This window comes from Lynx rufus, unplaced genomic scaffold (genome assembly GCF_022079265.1).
Source record: "Lynx rufus isolate CCGP_SWC_20201006 ecotype Redwood Valley unplaced genomic scaffold, mLynRuf1.p SCAF_1, whole genome shotgun sequence".
In the NCBI taxonomy this organism is placed as follows: Eukaryota; Metazoa; Chordata; class Mammalia; order Carnivora; family Felidae; genus Lynx; species Lynx rufus.
This window is the reverse complement of record NW_025814823.1, coordinates 106309668-106327538: the sequence shown is the minus strand read 5'-3', so window position 1 is coordinate 106327538 and position 17871 is coordinate 106309668. Positions and strand designations below refer to the sequence as shown.

General features: G+C 40.9%; 1 non-coding gene across 1 annotated transcript; it reads right to left on the bottom strand.

Annotated features, from left to right (window-relative positions):
- Window positions 1-3355: 3355 nt before the first annotated feature.
- Window positions 3356-3490, bottom strand: LOC124522940 (U4 spliceosomal RNA). The gene has a single exon (XR_006964872.1). It is a non-coding gene; the product is annotated as a U4 spliceosomal RNA (small nuclear RNA).
- Window positions 3491-17871: the final 14381 nt, after the last annotated feature.

The following is a 17871-nucleotide window of genomic DNA, read 5'->3' as shown; positions in this document are numbered from 1 at the left end:
GTACACAATGTACAATGTACATCACTTCATCAGAAATTATTCTTTTTTAAACTGGAAGTTTATGCCTTTTGACCAAATTCGCCCATTTCACCTATCCTCTACATCCCAATATGTTGTCTGTACTTGTGAGCTCAGTTTTTGTTTTTCTTTTAGATTCCACATATAAGACAGATCATACAGTATTTCTCTTTCTCTGACTTATTTCACTTAGCATAATACCCACATATGTGTGGGTTTATTTCTGTACTGTCTTTTCTGTTCCATTGACCGATGCATCTGGTTTTTCTTTTTTTAAGTGTATTTATTTATTTTGAGAGAGAGAAAGCACAAGCAAAGGAGGGGCAGAGAAACTGGGACAGGGAATCCCAAGCAGGCTCCAGGATGTCAGCTGCAGAGCCCAGCATGGGGCTCGATCTCACAAACTGTGAGATCATGAGCTGAGGCAAGATCAAGAGTCACATGCTTAACTGACTTAGCCACCCAGGGGCCCGTTTTTTTTTGGGGGGGCGGGGTTTTTCGGTTGTTTTTTTAAGCTTATTATTTATTTAAGCAATGTTTACATCCAATGTGGGGCTTGAACTCATGACCCCGAGATCAAGAGTCACATGCTGTTCTGATGGAGCCACCCACACCTACATAACTGTTTTTATGCAAATGCCATATTGGATAGCAGAGGAGTTAGAACTGTGGTATAACCTGTATGTACAACTTGTCAAGGACTTTGACAGTCAGTAACTATGTTGAGCGTGTATTCAACTAAGTTCAATATGTGTATCTTCTTTGAAGAACTATCTATTCGGATCTTTTCTCCTTTGGTTTTGTAGATACAAAAAGAATTATTTCAGCTTATTTATTGTTCCAGTTTTATTAGGGTATAATTGACAAAACCATATATATTTCAAGTGTACAACATGATGATTTGATACGTGTATACATTGTGAAATGATTACCACAGTGAAGTTCATTTTATAATGGTATTTTTTAAACTAGGCTTTTATTAACCTTATTTTATGTTTGTCGGATTTTGTTTTGGCTTTTTTCCGTTTACACTTTAAGCATTTGAGTCACGTTGCTGTATTTTATACAAGCTAACTCAACTGATTTTGAGTCAAAGATGAGTATAAATAAAGAAATAACTAATCCAGGTATGCACTGACCTAGTTGTTTGCATAGAGCAGAGAACATTTGGACTTTCCTCGTGATAATGATGTCAAAAACCGACCTCTGTGCTCCGGAGTCCAAATACGTAAGGTGAAGACAGTTTGGGCATAAAGAGGAACAAGAGCTTCATTGCTTTGTGGGGCAAAGGAGATGGCAGCAGACTAAGGCCTTCAAAGCTACAAGCCCCTGCCAACCAAGGGGCCGTGGGGTTTTATAGGGGGTGGAGAATCTAGCCGGTTTCAGCAGGAATTGTGTTTGTGCAGCCAGCCTCCTTACTCTTGTTTTCAGAGTGGTACTGGGCTCCTGAAACAAAAGCCTCAGAAGGGAGGAGGGGAGGTGTGTGGCACAGAGGGAAAAAGTTACTTAGGTTAAAAATCAAGGGGCGCCTGGGTGGCTCAGTTGGTTAAGCATCCAACTTCAGTTGTGTTAAGCATCCAACTTCGAGGCTTGTGAGTTTGAGCCCCGCGTCAGGCTCTGTGCTAACAGCTCAGAGCCTGGAACCTGCTTCTGATTCTGTCTCCCTCTCTCTCTGCTCCTCCCTGTTCACACACACACACTCTCAAAAATGAATAAACATTTAAAAAAAAAAAAGAGAGAGACTTGATTTTGGCTCAGGTCATGATTTCATGACCATGGAGCTGAGAGTGGAACCTACTTAATATTCTCAGCCCCACTCTCTATCTCTCTCCCCCTTCCCCCCCCCCAACTCAAGCTCTTCTCCCCATTTGAGCTCTCTTGCTCTTTAAAATAAATAAATAAAAATGTTTCCAAAAATTGAGCCTCCTGGAAGCATTAATGCAGCCATTTTGATTTTTGTTCAATTTCATGCTTTTAAGTGGTTTCTATCACATTGCAAATTTTCTTTCCCTACCCACATTTAAGTCACATTTACATCTTCATGAAGACAGAGCAATTGTAAATATAATCTGCTCCAATGTGTGTATCTCATATATGCTAAACTACCAACTGGCACATCTTAAAAACTTGTTTTTATTTTAATAGTTCACAGCAATAGGCTTAATATCTTTTATTGCTTATATCTGTTAGCCATTTGGTTATAGTAATTTTTAAAACTTTATGACTTCAGAAATAAAGGTAATGAAATAAAAATAAACATTTGTCTGTGAGAGCAATTGCATTATAGAACGACTGGTATTTTTTAATCCTTCTACACAGTGTATATTAAACATCAATTAAGGAAATAGAATTCTTAGCACAAAAGGAGAATATTTCTCTACCTCAAGTACATATTTCACTTCAGTTTGATAATTCTTGATTTTTAGGAACTGAACAAATAACTTGAGACATTCTGTGTTAAACAAGGATAATTGTTAAGCATGAAATGTTTGCCTGAAGTGGTGATTTCTTTTCAAATCCACATGGAATTCACTGACACTATGTAATTAAATACCACACCTCCCATCTCTCTCTCTGCTTCTCATTTTATTCTAATTTAGGAACAACTTGCATGATTAAGAAGTTTCTTCCAGTAAGTTCTGGGATGACTACTAAAAACACAGTGACCATGTTCCTATAGAATGGGGAAGTTCTGCCATTAATTGTGTAACAAACCAAGGGTGAACTTGACAGGCAGGGCTCCTGAACTGGGAACAGGACACGGGGCAATGAACTCTGCTTTTCACAGACATTGGTGGTCAACCAGGGAGAATTTGCCCTGATTTTGCAATATGTTCACAACGTTCTTCATTGTTACAACTAAGGTTTCAGGTGGCCAGGAGGGGTGGAGGTGGGGGGCGGGGGATAGTGGAGGGGCAGATACACCACTAGCATCTAGTGGGCAAAGGTCAGGCATGTTGCTAAACACGCTACAATGTGTAGGACACAAAGAATTTTGCGTCTCAAAATGTCAATAGGGTCCCTCCCACTTGAGAAACTGATGCAGAGAAGAATGGCTCTATCCGCATGTCCTGCCTCCTCAGCTTCTTATCAGTTGAACGCCAGACAGCACACTAGGGCTTTGACACTGCATCAGTCTCTCTTCCGACCCTATATGTATTACCTTAGCTCACTCTTACATTATCTATGCAAGGAAGTATGATGACCACAATACACTTTTCACATGTGATTCAAATTCATTACGAACTCAAAGAGGCATGACGTCTGAAATATTGCTCAACTAAAATCAAGCAGCTCTGGTCCTTGTTTTTATGGAACATCACCTAAATACTAATGGTAAATTTTTATCTTAAAATATAAGGGTAAGAAAAAATATACCATTCTTTTCTCCCTCCACTCGTACATTTTCAATTAGCAATAATCGCACCTCAGATAAACCTCTTTGGCTACGATACGGCCACTGTGCAAAGCTTCACTTGTACATTTTCAACTAACTTGAATTTCAAGTGATTCCTTCTCTTCAATCCATCAACATTAGAGAGAAGATTGTTATTAAGCACTTCCAGTTAATCTAAACATATTTCAGGAGACGTCATTCTTATGATTGTCTTCTTTTCCAAAAATATGCAAAATTAATATGAATAACAGAAAAAATAAACTTATCAAAAAGAGCCTAGGGGGCACCTGGGTGGCTCAGTCGGTTGAGTGTCCAACTCTTGGTTTCTGCTCAGGTCATGAACTGATGGTTTGTGAGTTTGAGTCCTGTATCGGGCTCTGTGCTGGCAGCGGGGAGCTTACTTGGGATCCTCTCTTACCGTCTCTCTCTGACCCTACCCTGCTCTCTTTCTCTCTCAAAATAAATAAATAAACTTTTTTTTTTAATGATGTACTTCTTTAAAAAAAAAGAGCGTAGGGAATTGAGTAATGCAGAATAAAACAGTTATCATGAAAACAATCAGACATCTTTACTTTTAATTATATTTTCAAGCCATCCTCACTATCACTAGGTCAAGAGCACCTTTCAATTTACTCCATCAAATAGTCTCAGTTTTGCTGTGGGGCAAACAGGAATTTAGCCTAAGGTTTAGGAGAAACCTCCTATTTATATTTAATCACTGGCGAGGCAATTATAGTTTTTAAATAAAAAAAATATGAACCTGTTCCCGGAAGCACAGATATTTCAAATTTATCTTATGAATGACATTTAGTGCTTTGTGATTGGTGTGTATATTTCTTCCAGGTGCTCATTTGTTCTGATTAGTGACTATTTTTGTATACTCCAAACACTTTTCGGGGCGCCTGGGTGGCGCAGTCGGTTAAGCGTCTGACTTCAGCCAGGTCACGATCTTGCGGTCCGTGAGTTCGAGCCCCGCGTCAGGCTCTGGGCTGATGGCTCAGAGCCTGGAGCCTGTTTCCGATTCTGTGTCTCCCTCTCTCTCTGCCCCTCCCCCGTTCATGCTCTGTCTCTCTCTGTCCCAAAAATAAATAAACGTTGAAAAAAAAATTTAATAATACATATGAGCAAATATACAAAAATCATCTATTTTTTAATAATTTTTAATGTTTATTTACTTTTGAGAGAGACAGAGAGAGAGAGAGAGAGAGAGCGAGCGTGAGTGGAGGAGGGGAAAATCATCTATTTTTTATCCTAATCTGTAGTTTGGATCATGTTCAGTGGGATTTCCCAGAAGAATTTTTTGTATGTGAAAACTATAAAGTGGACATTTTTGTTTAAAGAAACTCATATTTTCCTTTTTACCATGAACCACAATCTAGTTAACTATGGGGAAACAACTAACCATCACATGCAGGGGAAGAGGTCAAAAGCAAGAGAAGGATAAGCAAAATATAAGAATATTTCTAGTAGTTTGTTAAAAGGAAAGCTCAAGCGGAAAACCACCCTGGAGAAAGAAAGCCTTGAGAAGGAAAGGTTCCTCCTCCAGGAACATGGCAGGGATACTGCTACACAACCATCATCGTAAAATTGTAAATTATTCTGAATAAACACTTTTACGAAATGGATACACTGATTATCACAACTACCACCCACGTAGCTTGATACACACCCACTTGCTAATTGTGAAAGAGTAAATTTGGTCAATTATCCACCAGGGGCCAGGGAGTGTTGAAGAATGGTGCCTCTTATTCTGAGGTCATTTGACCTCACCTCTAAGATCTTCATTTCAAAATCTGTGAGTAACTTTTGAGACGTACAAAGTGACAGTGTTCTGAGACAATCCTCAAATTGTTCCTCGTTGTCACCAAGGGGCAGAGTTCTCTAGAGGAGCATAATGAATAAGAAACAAAGTATTTGGCTTCCAAAGATTGTTGTGCCATACAAAGGTCAAGTAAAAATTCATCTTGAGAAAGAAAGACTTGCATTTTCTGCACCAGAATCATTGTATATCCAATTTTAAGACCCTGTTAGCCAGTAAAGAAAGTCAGCACCGTACTGAGTCTCATATATAATGTAATGATTGAAAGTGTATTTTACAGTTTCTATAAAGTACTCAACACAAGCTGTGCTTCCAGGATTTGGCCTCACTAGTGTTCCTCCTCTCTCTCTCTCTCTCTCTCTCTCTCTCTGTCTGTCTCTCTATTCTTTAATTATATCCCACATAAAAATGTTACATATAACACGTTCAGAATAAAAAAGAGATCATCAAGTATGCTGGCATTGGGAAATGGAACAAGGCCCAAGACTTGGAAGGAATTTCTTGAACGGTTTGGTCCAACTAAAAGGCTGGAGGATTACAGACCCACGGAGTGAAATATATTTATCTTCATCTACACAAATGCTACAGGAGCTATGGGACGTCACAGTGTCTTTTCTGAGATAAATGTCAGCATGCTTTTGTGGAGAAAGCCTGCCTGGGCCCTTCCTGTGGAGAGCCACAAGGATGATTCAGGTTTCCTTCTGTGTTTGCCAAAATCACCATGATTTTCCCAAATGATATTTTTAATTCACTTACCTTAACATTCCTTCAACTGTCTTGATATTTAAAATGAAAAAGAATGAATTTTTTGGAGAGGATCACGGATGGTATGTCAAGGCCAAACGGGGTATAAAATGGCTTTCTTTCCAGTTCATCCTTTCTCTTGCTCTCAGAATGCTTGCAGCTCCATGCTAGATGACCTGTTGAAGCTACACTGCTTAGATTTCACATATTTTCTTTTTTAAAAAAATGTTTGGGGCGCCTGGGTGGCTCAGTGGTTGAGCGTCCAACTTCAGCTCAGGTCATGATCTCTCAGTGTGTGAGTTTGAGCCCCACGTCGGGCTCTCTGCCGACAGCTCGGAGCCCGGAGCCTGCTTCAGATTCTGTGTCTCCTTATCTCTCTTCCCCTCCCCCACTCGTGCTCTGTCTCTATCAAAAATAAATATAAAAAAAATTTTTTTTAAATGTTTAATGTTTATTCATTTTGAGAGAGATAGAGTGAGAGCAGGGGAGGGGCAGAGAGAGAGAGAGACACAGAATCTGAAACAGGCTCCAGGCTCTGAGCTGTCAGCACAGAGCCCGACGCGGGGCTCGAACCCACGAACCACGAGATCACGACCTGAGCGGAAGTTAGATGCTCAACGGACTGAGCCACTCAGGCACCCCCAGATTTCACATACTTTCTAAAGGAGATGTTTCCATTAGCGTGAGTGTATCCTCAGGGAAGCATGTGGCTGCACTGAAGCTGTGTAATGTAAAACCAACTGATTTTTTTTTTAATTTTTTTTTTCAACGTTTATTTATTTTTGGGACAGAGAGAGAGACAGAGCATGAACGGGGGAGGGGCAGAGAGAGAGGGAGACACAGAATGGGAAACAGGCTCCAGGCTCTGAGCCATCAGCCCAGAGCCGGACGCGGGGCTCGAACTCACGGACCGCGAGATCGTGACCTGGCTGAAGTCGGACGCTTAACCGACTGCGCCACCCAGGCGCCCCTAAAACCAACTGATTTTTTGTCTACCATGTGCAATTTAAACAAGAGGTATTTACTAACAATAAGCACTGACAATGATTCTTTTGAGAATAACGAGAGGAATGCATTTCCAAACTGTCTGTACACAGGTGCCTATGTCACAAATGAGTAAGAAGGCAAATATCATTTTTCTTTCCTTTGAACGCTCGGAAGAGGTTGCCTTTTTGTACCCCAAGTGATTCCAAACTACGCCTTCCTAGGCTGTGATAGAAATGAAAAAGCCGTTAAAAGCAAACTCCTAAATGGTGTATTTGTAAACGGGGATCAGAATTTGGGGGTCCTGCTTTTTGTGGCCCAAGAAGGGCTTCTGTACTCAGGAACCGAGTTGCGGGGTGCACTGGGGAAACATTTTCCGCAAAAGTACACAGGTGAGGCTCAGTCACTGAGGGAATGCTCTGAAATGAGCTTTAGAGGTAATGATGTCATGCTCCTTCTGAAAATTTTATTCAACAGAGGCTAAAAGCCTAAAATTAAAACGTTCTTTTTTCTAGACCAGAAATCTGAGATCCCAGTGACATGGCTGTATCTTGGTTGGGATCATTGTAAAATTAAGTCTTTTCGTACTTTCCTTTCTTTTCCTTTGTGTTACGTTGCCATCAGGCACTGCTCACACTGTAACCGCACCGTAATGAATACTTTTCTCATATTGAGTTCGTGCGATCTCTTCACAACTTGAATAAGATGTGTTTCAAAAGGAATGACTGGGAACAGCCAGCTCACTTAATGCGTTTTAAGATACAGTTTCCAAACTGGAATTCAAATATTTTAGGAACTCACTGGGCACTTTTTCAACGAAAGCTATCTTGTACGCTATTTCCTTCTCGGTTCCTAGGCACAATCTTTTCCATTAGTTGATAAACTACACCTTCTGTCTTCCTGCCCCTTGCTGATATTGTTATCTTTTTTTAACCCTTCGGCTTAAATCTTAGATATCTGGATTACAGCTTTACTAGGAATGTAGGTTTTCCTGCTGCTGTTGTTGTTTTCCAAGGACAGTAATGAGGACATTTGCATTAACGCTTGAGCTAAATAAAAATCTCGTTGCGGTTCTATTTGCTCTCGCTTTCTGGAATAAAATTTAAAATGCCAGTGTAGAGTATGTGACTATATACGTGTAAAATAAACTGGTTTGAAATAAAAGCTTCCAACTTTTTGACAGAAAGGAACTTATTTTCTGTGCACTATATATATTTAATGAGACGAAAAGGAGAATGCAGTTCAGCTATGGAAGCCATTGCCACGCTGGAGTTTTTTCAAGAGGCCCCTGTATATGAAGTGAGACTAACAGATATGATGGAGCTTTGGTTTTAGAATTCAGTTAATTTTTTAAACCTAAATATAGGGGCCCCTGGGTGGCTCAGTCAGTTAAACGTCTGACTTTGGCTCAGGTCATGATCTCACAGTTCATGGGTTTGAGCCCTGCATCGGGCTCTGTGCTGACAGCTCTGAGCCTGGAGCCTGCTTCGGATTCTGTGTCTCCCTCTCTTTCTGCCCCTCCCCTGCTCATGCTGTCTCTCTCTCTCTCTCAAAAAAAATGTTTTTTAACCTGAATATAAATTTATCAGAGGGGTTGAAATTCAAAGACCTCTAAAGAGGAAAGTAGTAGTATGACTAAGAATTAGGATTTCTTGCAAAGTGGACTTAGAACTATTATTTCTTCTTTCCATTTGTAATTTCATGGAGTTATTCCATGTCACGTTTCTGTACTTACTACTCTGACAGAAAATTTGGCAAAGGTGTGAGCATGTTTTTCTCAAAGTGTCAGTGCACTGGCTCAGTGAGTCTGGGCTAACTATGAGATTTAACGTAACACCCTAAGTGTTATGCCCTTAACACGCCCTTTAACGCTAATTGTCTTGATTGGGTGTATGGGGTTTTGTTTGTTTTTCAGTTTACCTGGTTGTAATGTAATAAATCATGAAATTTCGATTGCACGACATTTAAAGATGAATTCCATCCCACTGGTAATTTTAAGATGAATTTGAAACCATGTTAATCATCAAGCAACAATGATAATGACTGTCTGTTGATCTTAGTGTCTAAAGAGCAGGTAGGAATGGTGATAGTCACTCTTATCCATCTCAAGAGCCAGAAGGGAAAAGAGTTTATGAGCATGCTGTGCGTTTCCTCCTACGACGAGTTGTGGTAAGAAAAGGGATACCGCTTCCAAAGAACTATACTTGTTTCTGCTAAATGGCTTGCTTCTGACTCCATTCCTCTGAATGGAGCCCAGAAAAACTATAGAAACGAAAGTCGGCCTGGGAAGACTGAGGGCTGTCAAGAGCTGGTGTGAAGAATGAGTGAGGCCATGTTGGTATAGATATAACAGTGGCTGGAGGCTGAAGTGAAGGGATAATTTGGAAGAAAGCTGTAAATTCCATTCTTACTTTTCACCACACTGCCTACGGAAAATCATTGCTTATCCTATGACTGAAGAAATTCTCAGCAATTGCTAGGCTGTTGGGATTGGTGGCGTGTACCAGGCCATGCCCCCCCCCCACCCCCCCCCACCCCCCCCCACCCCCCCCCACCCCCCCCCCAAATTCTCTCAGGTATTTTTTTTTTTTTTCAACGTTTATTTATTTTTGGGACAGAGAGAGACAGAGCATGAACGGGGGAGGGACAGAGAGAGAGACACACAGAATCGGAAACAGGCTCCAGGCTCTGAGCCATCAGCCCAGAGCCTGACGCGGGGCTCGAACTCACGGACCGCAAGATCGTGACCTGGCTGAAGTCGGACGCTTAACCGACTGCGCCACCCAAGCGCCCCTATCTCTCAGGTATTTTTGAAGAGACACGCACAAGGATTTCACTACAGCCTCCTGTGAGCGCAGCGAATGCGGCCAGTCTGACCAGGAAACAGTTCTGCGTACTTTGGAAAAATAGCTTTCTCAAACAGGTTAAATTCTCCAAAGAAATGAGGTAAATCAGAGTTGTCAATATAGATTACTAATACCAGTAATTTCAATCTTCTCCTTTTCCCCATATTCTCATATCCATCAGTCCACAGAAGCATGACTGTCAGTCTTTCCTCATGCATAGCAACGGTTTATAAAGTTACCTATGTGTCATGCAATCCAATACGGTTGTCCTTGAGCCTGTTTGGTTCCACAACTGAACTGGGTAAGTCAGGAGTTTTATAAGGCAAGCACAGAAATCAGGATGTTTTGACATCATAATTAATCTGTTGTTTTCTAAAGACTGATAATTTAGTCCCAACTGTCTTCAGAGAGAGATTCTCCATCATTCCTGCACTTCATAATGGCAGCCAGGCTCCACACCTGCTTAACCTATGTTAGGTAACTCATTTCTCCAGCTTTGGGTTTGGTAAAGATTATAAAAGAGGGCTGAAAAACCAAACAAACAAACAAATAAAAAAACTTTGCTACATTAGAAAAGCAATATTGAGGCGTCTCTGGGTGGCTTATTCACTTAAGTGTCCAACTTCGGCTTAGGTCATGATCCCACGGATCGTGGGTCCAAGCCCCATGTCGGGCTCTGTGCTGACAGCTCGGAGCCTGGAGCCTGCTTCAGATTCTGTGTCTCCCTCTCTCTCTGCCCCTCCCTCACTCATGCTCTGTCTCTGTCTCTCTCTTTCAAAAATAAATAAACATTAAAAAATTTTTTTCTTTTTTTTTTTTTTTCCAACGTTTATTTTATTTTTGGGACAGAGAGAGACAGAGCATGAACGGGGGAGGGGCAGAGAGAGAGGGAGACACAGAATCAGAAACAGGCTCCAGGCTCTGAGCCATCAGCCCAGAGCCCGACGCGGGGCTCGAACTCACGGACCGCGAGATCCTGACCTGGCTGAAGTCGGACGCTTAACCGACTGCGCCACCCAGGCGCCCCTAAAAATTTTTTTTCTTAAAGAAAAGCAATATTGAAAGAGATACTACATAATTTTAAATTTTCATTAACTGGAAATTTTAGGATCTCATGAAGGCAACACCAACGTTCAAGGTATTTTAAAGGAACTCTAAAAATAAAAGGATTTAATGCAGGTATCATCACTGGGTCATTCTATTATTTGGAAATCCAACTTTCCTTTAACAAAGGAAACCTACAAGAATATAATTTCTGACCAGGTTAGGTTATAATTGTTATCATGCTATTTTTCAAAGCATATGGGAATAATTCTGAGGATCAGAAAACTCACTATGATTTTAAAGGTTTATCTGGCAGTTTTTCTAACCAGCGTTGCTGCATCTATCCTTTTCATTTTTATTTCTTACCAAGAAGTATCATTTTTAATTGACTCATGGCTCTCAAGTTATGTAAGTAATCAGGTTTAATGAATACATTTGGTACCAGGAAGTCAGTGAATGGGAAGTCCAAAGGACCTAGGAAGGATTCTTATCAAAAATAAGCTATTAATTTCATGTATGTATATCACTACGGGCTCTTTTTCATAAATTAAGCTAATAAACAGAGCTGAGTCCTTTTTTAATAGTCTAGGTAAATAGTGGACAGAATCAGCTATAGTATAGACGCTAAAAGTCATAGGATGGTCACAATTCACACATTTTTAAAAACTGCCTGTGTAAGTCCAGGAAGCATTTGTGAGCTTTGACTAATGATGAGACAAAGCCTACACACGTACAGTCATAGTTGGACAGGTTCTGTCGGCTGGGTCAGACAAGGTCATCTCTTCTTTGGAATTCTGTTAAAATAATTTCTTGCTGTTCCAATCCATGCCTCGCCCTGCAGCCATGTTGATGTCTTTAACACATCTAGATGATTCTCTCCTTTAAAAAACGCTCAGCTATCTTTCCTATCTGGCAAGATAGCATTCACACGCCCCCTCCTGACTCCTTCCTGCTTACTGATCTGTACTTCTCCCAGGAACTCATTCAGCTATATCTCCCAGGAATCCCCACACCGCTTTCCACCCCAAACCTCCCACTTCCAACTTCAAGCCTTACCCTGTGCTTTTCATGACAATTTTCCCTTCTCAATCTGTCAGCTATATAGCTCAAGCCCAGTTTCTCTGAAAGGATCTCCACCTCTTTAGTGCCAATACAATCTAGTCTCCAAATTCCTGTAGCGCGTATTTTCTCATTTGCTTATTTTAGCATCTAATTATACACTTCCATATCTTGTTAATTATTATTTCAAAGTTTAATTAGGTTCGCATAATTAGGTATTTAAATAATAATTACTGCTGTGTATGAGATTTTACTGTTTTCCAGCTAGCAGAGTGTTTTGCTCTTATCAGAACCTTTTTACCTGTTGAGAGAGGAAGTTCAAGTAGAGTGATGTAGCAAAATCAAAAGTCATGTGAGGCCTCTTGGTTACATAAGTTCAAAAAATATAAAATAGAGAACAGTGATTAATTTCTTATCTGCAGCAACATCAGGCAATGTATACCAGCAGGAAATGACTTAAATATACTGTCAAGGCAAGGCTTCAGTCCTTAATAAGAGTTTGGGAAGACTGTTTTTCAAGTCACGCTTGTTTTCAGTTATGTCTTTCCTCAGTGCTGCAGAGTATCTATCCTTTCTTTCTCTCTTCGGAAAATAAGACTGTTTCAAGATGTGTCCCCCACTTTTAAAAAAGTAACAATAGATTTTATACTTCTAAATAGATTTTGTTGTTGTTTATTGTTGCATAGTTTCTTTGAAAGATTATGATTTCCCAGTCATCCTTACTGACCTAGCTTTTAATATTTATAATCAGATCCAGTTTATTAGTCATGTGAAACAGAAGAAGTCTTACATTATCACCACATTTCATTTTGGCCTCTGAGTAATGCCCACTTTATTCACTAAATTTAGTTCCAAATTTAACTGCCCCTAAAACAAATCTAACTTCAAAGGATGGTTTGACATTATCGATAATATCTTTAAGAAACTGGTTCAAATATTGAAGGCAATTACTAAGGAGGAGTTCCAGGGGGAAAAAAAGAAAGAAAGAAAGAAAGAAAGAAAGAAAGAAAGAAAGAAAGAGAAACAGCAAATGGTGAGAATAGTTTTAGTTTCCAAAGGTGTCTTCTTTGAAGATTAGAAAAATGAAACACTCCCTTATATGTGTAAATTCTGGTGTGTTTATATCATTGCCACATTCTAGCCATACACTAAGTGAATGTGTGTTTCATACATCCCTTTCAGTTCAAAAAGTTACTGAGTATATCTCATCTTCAAGGCACCTTGCTGGGGATAGAAACAGAAATGTAACAAAATAAAATACCTCGAGACAGCTTCCTCCCAGTGAGGAAGACATACACATATGAAAAATTATAATAAAATGTTATGCGTAAGTGTTGCTGGGAGTATCTAAAGTTTGGCTTATGATTATTCTGGGCAGGTGAGGGAAACAGAAGAATTTCCTCCTTTTTTCATCATCACGAGGGCTGTCTCAAGAAAGCAGAAGTGATGATTCCTTTTTATGGAGCATACGTTCTCGTAGACAAAGGAAAACATTAAGTAAAAAGAACAGCCAAAAACACATTGTGTTGTAGTGACACGAATTACAGCAAAAATGAAGTCGAGAATGGAGCTAGAGGTGTTGGGGTGAACAAAACTTTAAGTAAGGTGATCAGAGAAGGCTTCTGTGAAAATGTAAAACTTGAGCATCATCATCAAGGAGGGGAGGGTCTAGGCAAAGCAGCTATCTGGAGGAAGAGAGCTCCAGGCAGATGCAGAGAGCCAAAGAGAGAGAGAAGCCTGATGTGCTTAAGAAGCATCACAGAGCCCTGTATAGCCGTTATGTCAAAGGATGAGCACTGGGGGCCGTGGGGTGGGGGAGGCAGAGTTAAACCGAGATGAGATCAGAGCAGTAAGGACTAGGTGCATATGTCACAGGGCATTAAAGCCATTTTAGGGCTTTCACTTTTCTTTCCTTTTTAAAACCAATTAATTAATTACTTAAGCCAATCTCTACACCCACCATGGGGCTTGAACTCACAACCCCCAGATCAAGAGTCTCACTGAGCCGGTCAGGCACCCCGGGCTTTACCTTTTCTCAAGTAGAGATGGAGGCCAATGGCATTTGGGAGCTGAAGAGTGCTAGGATCACACTGATTTCTTAACAAGGTCATGCTGGGTGTTGGGTTAACACTAGACTGATAAGACAAGGGCAGCCCCTGAGAGATCAGTCAGGAAGCTATTGCACTTATGGGAGCTTGCTCCGTGAGTTCCAGCCCCGCATCGGGCTCTGTGCTGATGGCTCAGAGCCTGGAGCCTGTTTCAGATTCTGTGTCTCCCTCTCTCTGACCCTCCCCCGTTCATGCTCTCTCTGTCTCAAAAATAAATAAACGTTAAAAAAAAAAAAAAAGGAATGGGAGCTTGCTCGGCTCTGCCAACAGTAGTGAGCATGGACAAAAGTGTTCAGAGCTGGGAGACATTGAGATAATAGAGCTGGCAACGCAGGCTGATGAAGGGGAAGCTAGGATGTGAGAGAAAGGAGGAGGCAACGACAAACCTACGGCGTTTGAATCATCCGAAAGAATTGACAGCAGTTCTAGCTGGAGCCCTATGAGACCTTCGAACAGAGATATGAGTGGGCCCTGAGATCTACTGTGGAGGGAGGAAGCTCTAACTGGAGACACAAATTTGCAAGTTTCCAACCATGTTGAGATAGCAGTAAAAATGGTGTTTGTTTGTTTGTTTGTTTAAGTAGTCTTCATGCCCAGCACGGAGCCCAACGTGGGGCTTCAACTCACAGACTGTGAGCTCAAGACCTGAGCTGAGATCAAGACTGAGCCACCCAGGGGACCCCCAAATAGTTTTATTATCCGTATTAACTGAATAGAACCCCAAGACCCACAAAGGTGGGCTACTAACGCAAGGTCCCTCACCAGTGGGACAGAACAGGAGTGAGAACTCAGGTCTGCCTATTCTTAGATTAGCGCTCTTTTGTTTGCCGTACTTGTTAAATACATCTTCCACCCTGCTGCAATTACTTGTTGCTGCCTCCGAGCCGATACACTCAGCACAGGTTTGCTGAGCACCCACCATGTGCAGGAACCGTTCTTGGGGCTGGGAATAGAAAAAAGGAACAGAAGTGACAAAATCCTGTCTGTCGAGCCTGCATCTTGTTAGGGAAGGACACAAATAAACAAGGAGATATGTGATAGATTGCTTGATGATAAAATACAGAGTTTAACAGTAAGCCCAGGTAAAGGGGGAAGGCAATACCAAAGGCAGCAGAGGCCTGATTGTATCGTCGTGTTTCACAGGGTAGGCATGGAAGGGTTCACTGAACTGACCTGAGCACTGACCTATGGAATTGAGAGACAGCCATGTGGAATCCAGGGGACAGCAGTGTGAGATGATTTCCCCTCGAAGTCAGTAAATCAGAAGAGGAGCAAAATAAGATTTATGAGTGAAGAAATGTGTTCTCCCCCTGGCCTAGCAGTAAATGGATTTTTCACCAGGTAGTTTAATTTACAAAACAACAAATTTAGATCTGATAGTATGGGGTGAAAAACAGACATTGCTCTCAAGCTGAAAAACATGAAAAACAATAAAATAAGTAATAATGCAAACTGGTTATATTCCAGAAGGTAGGAATTAGCCTTTGAATCATCCTTTACAGACCTCCAACCAAAGGATACATTAAATACACAATGATATAATATTACTCTTAAAAAAAAAAAAAAAAGCACCCTTGCAAGTGCTGCCATCTTGTGGCACAACAGAAAACTGTTATTAAGTTACGGCATTAATGGCTACCTTTACGTTACTATTGTTTGTCTTAATTGATCAAATGCGTCTATTAGAAGAGAAAAAGTATGCTTTATAACTGATCTTGAAGGCGAAATACCTTTCAACTAAGTTAACATTCAATTAAAGAGCTGGAAAAAAAGTGAAATTTACAAAAACTGAGACTATTAGCTTGCCTAAAAGAATGTTAATTGCACTGTAAAATTACTTCGCCGTACTTAAAATTTCTCCCCAATGCACAGTTACATGATTTTAAGGTAAATTTCATTATTCTGTACTCCCCAAATTATCCCTTTCTCTACACTTTAAGCAGATCTTGTTTTTCAATCTGTGACAAATTGCTTTCTGCAAATACTAGATAACATCATACACAGGGTAATTTTTATTCCCTGTGTCCCTGACTTTTGTGTTTGTTAGCCATTAAGTGATTTGAACTACCCGGTTGCCTGGGTATTTATGAGCCTTGTGCTTGGAGGACTAGGATTCCCGGGGGTGGGGGAAGGAGGGAGCTGCCTAAGGCCATGATTTACTGTGCCTTGAAAACGAATTCCCTGTCTCTTGGAGAGTTAAAAATCATAGGCCATCACCAGTGGTATGTTATTGTGACCCCATATGCCTTGAGAGCAAAAGTGTTGGAGGCATCACTCAAATGTAATTGAGTCACAGGTCTGCCCTACAATTCCATCTCTGGCTGTTTGTCCGGCGGCCCTGCTCCTGCCTGATCCCACATTGATCCTTATTGCCTTACAAAGGATCACTGCCTGCTGGGGCTCACAGACCTATCTCACCTCCCTTACCAGGTATTATTTTTATATTGTCAAAGGCATATGGCGTTTACATTTGATTCTGTAGCAGTGACTCCCACGCCTCTTGAACCTTGATTCCAGATTTAAACAGAATCAATGTTCACGGCAGAAGCACCTAGCGGTCTTCCTGTGTCCACCCTCCACGTTTTCATGGCCAGTAAGAGAAACCTTGATTATTTTCACCTGCACACTTGGCTGCCCAGAATGAAAAGTGCGTTTCCCAGTCTTCCAGAAATGGCTCTCTGACTAAGTCCTAGCCCACGAGAAAGAAGCAGAAATGCTGAGTGAATCCTTACAGGAACTTAAAAAAAAAAAAAAAAAAAAAAAGACAGCTAATGTCCTACACATTAATTTTTAAAAATCAGTTTCAAGAAGTATCATGTATGTTGGAAGAGGCTAACCATGCTCTATATGGTGGGAAGTAAAGCCTACAAAATTTCAGGGGAACGCCACATCATGGAGATTCCAGGAGTGCAACAGGATGGGGCATGCCCAGACATACCCTCCAAAATAAAAGACACATTATTGCTGCTTGAAGTCTGACCCGCTTGTGGGACACCTCTGAAGGATCGCCCAGGTTCAAAACTCCCTCCACTGGAGGGACTGAGACCTCTCTTGCAACTTCCCTGCCCCATTCTCTTTTCTTCAGTTCCTCAGACATGAAAGGGAAGGAGCGACTAGCTCCGCCTTTCCCTAATTAAACTCCTGCACACATCATTTCTGAGTGCTTTTCTAGTGAACCCAGCCTAAGACGTCTTTCAATGTCCACCCCATCTCGACGCAGACCTATCAGGCTTACACATTCTTCTGAACGCCACAGGGTCTGATGTTAAAGGTGTTTAATGCTGACCTCTAGCCCCTGTCTATCTATTTACAGACAGTATATAAGGTTATTCACAGTATACAATATAACCTTACACATACTTGCAGGTTTTTAAAACACTGGACAAAAGGCATAGAACGTATCCTGAATTATCTCTAGAGTATAGATAACATTTGTTGTTCTCTTTACTGATACTTTTCCTATGAAAGAAAAGGTATTATTTTTTATAACAAAAAAATTTTAAGTAGGTTTTTTTTAATGCTTATTTATTTATTTGGGTGGGGGAGCAGGGAGAGAGGGAGAGAGAGAATCCCAAGCAGGCTCTGCACTGCCAGTACAGAGCCCAACATGGGGCTTGAACTCACAAACCGTGAGACCATGACCTGAGCTGAGATCAAGAGTCAGATGTTTAATGGGCCGAGCCATCCAGGCATCCCAAACAAAAATTTTTAAATAAAGCAAAACCTTTCCTATCTCCTAATACTGCTAACAATAGCTACCAACCGAGAAGACCAAATACACCCAAAAAGGGAATGGATTTGTAATACAAACCCTATTTGTTGCAACTGACAAGCACATATATTATCTGTTTC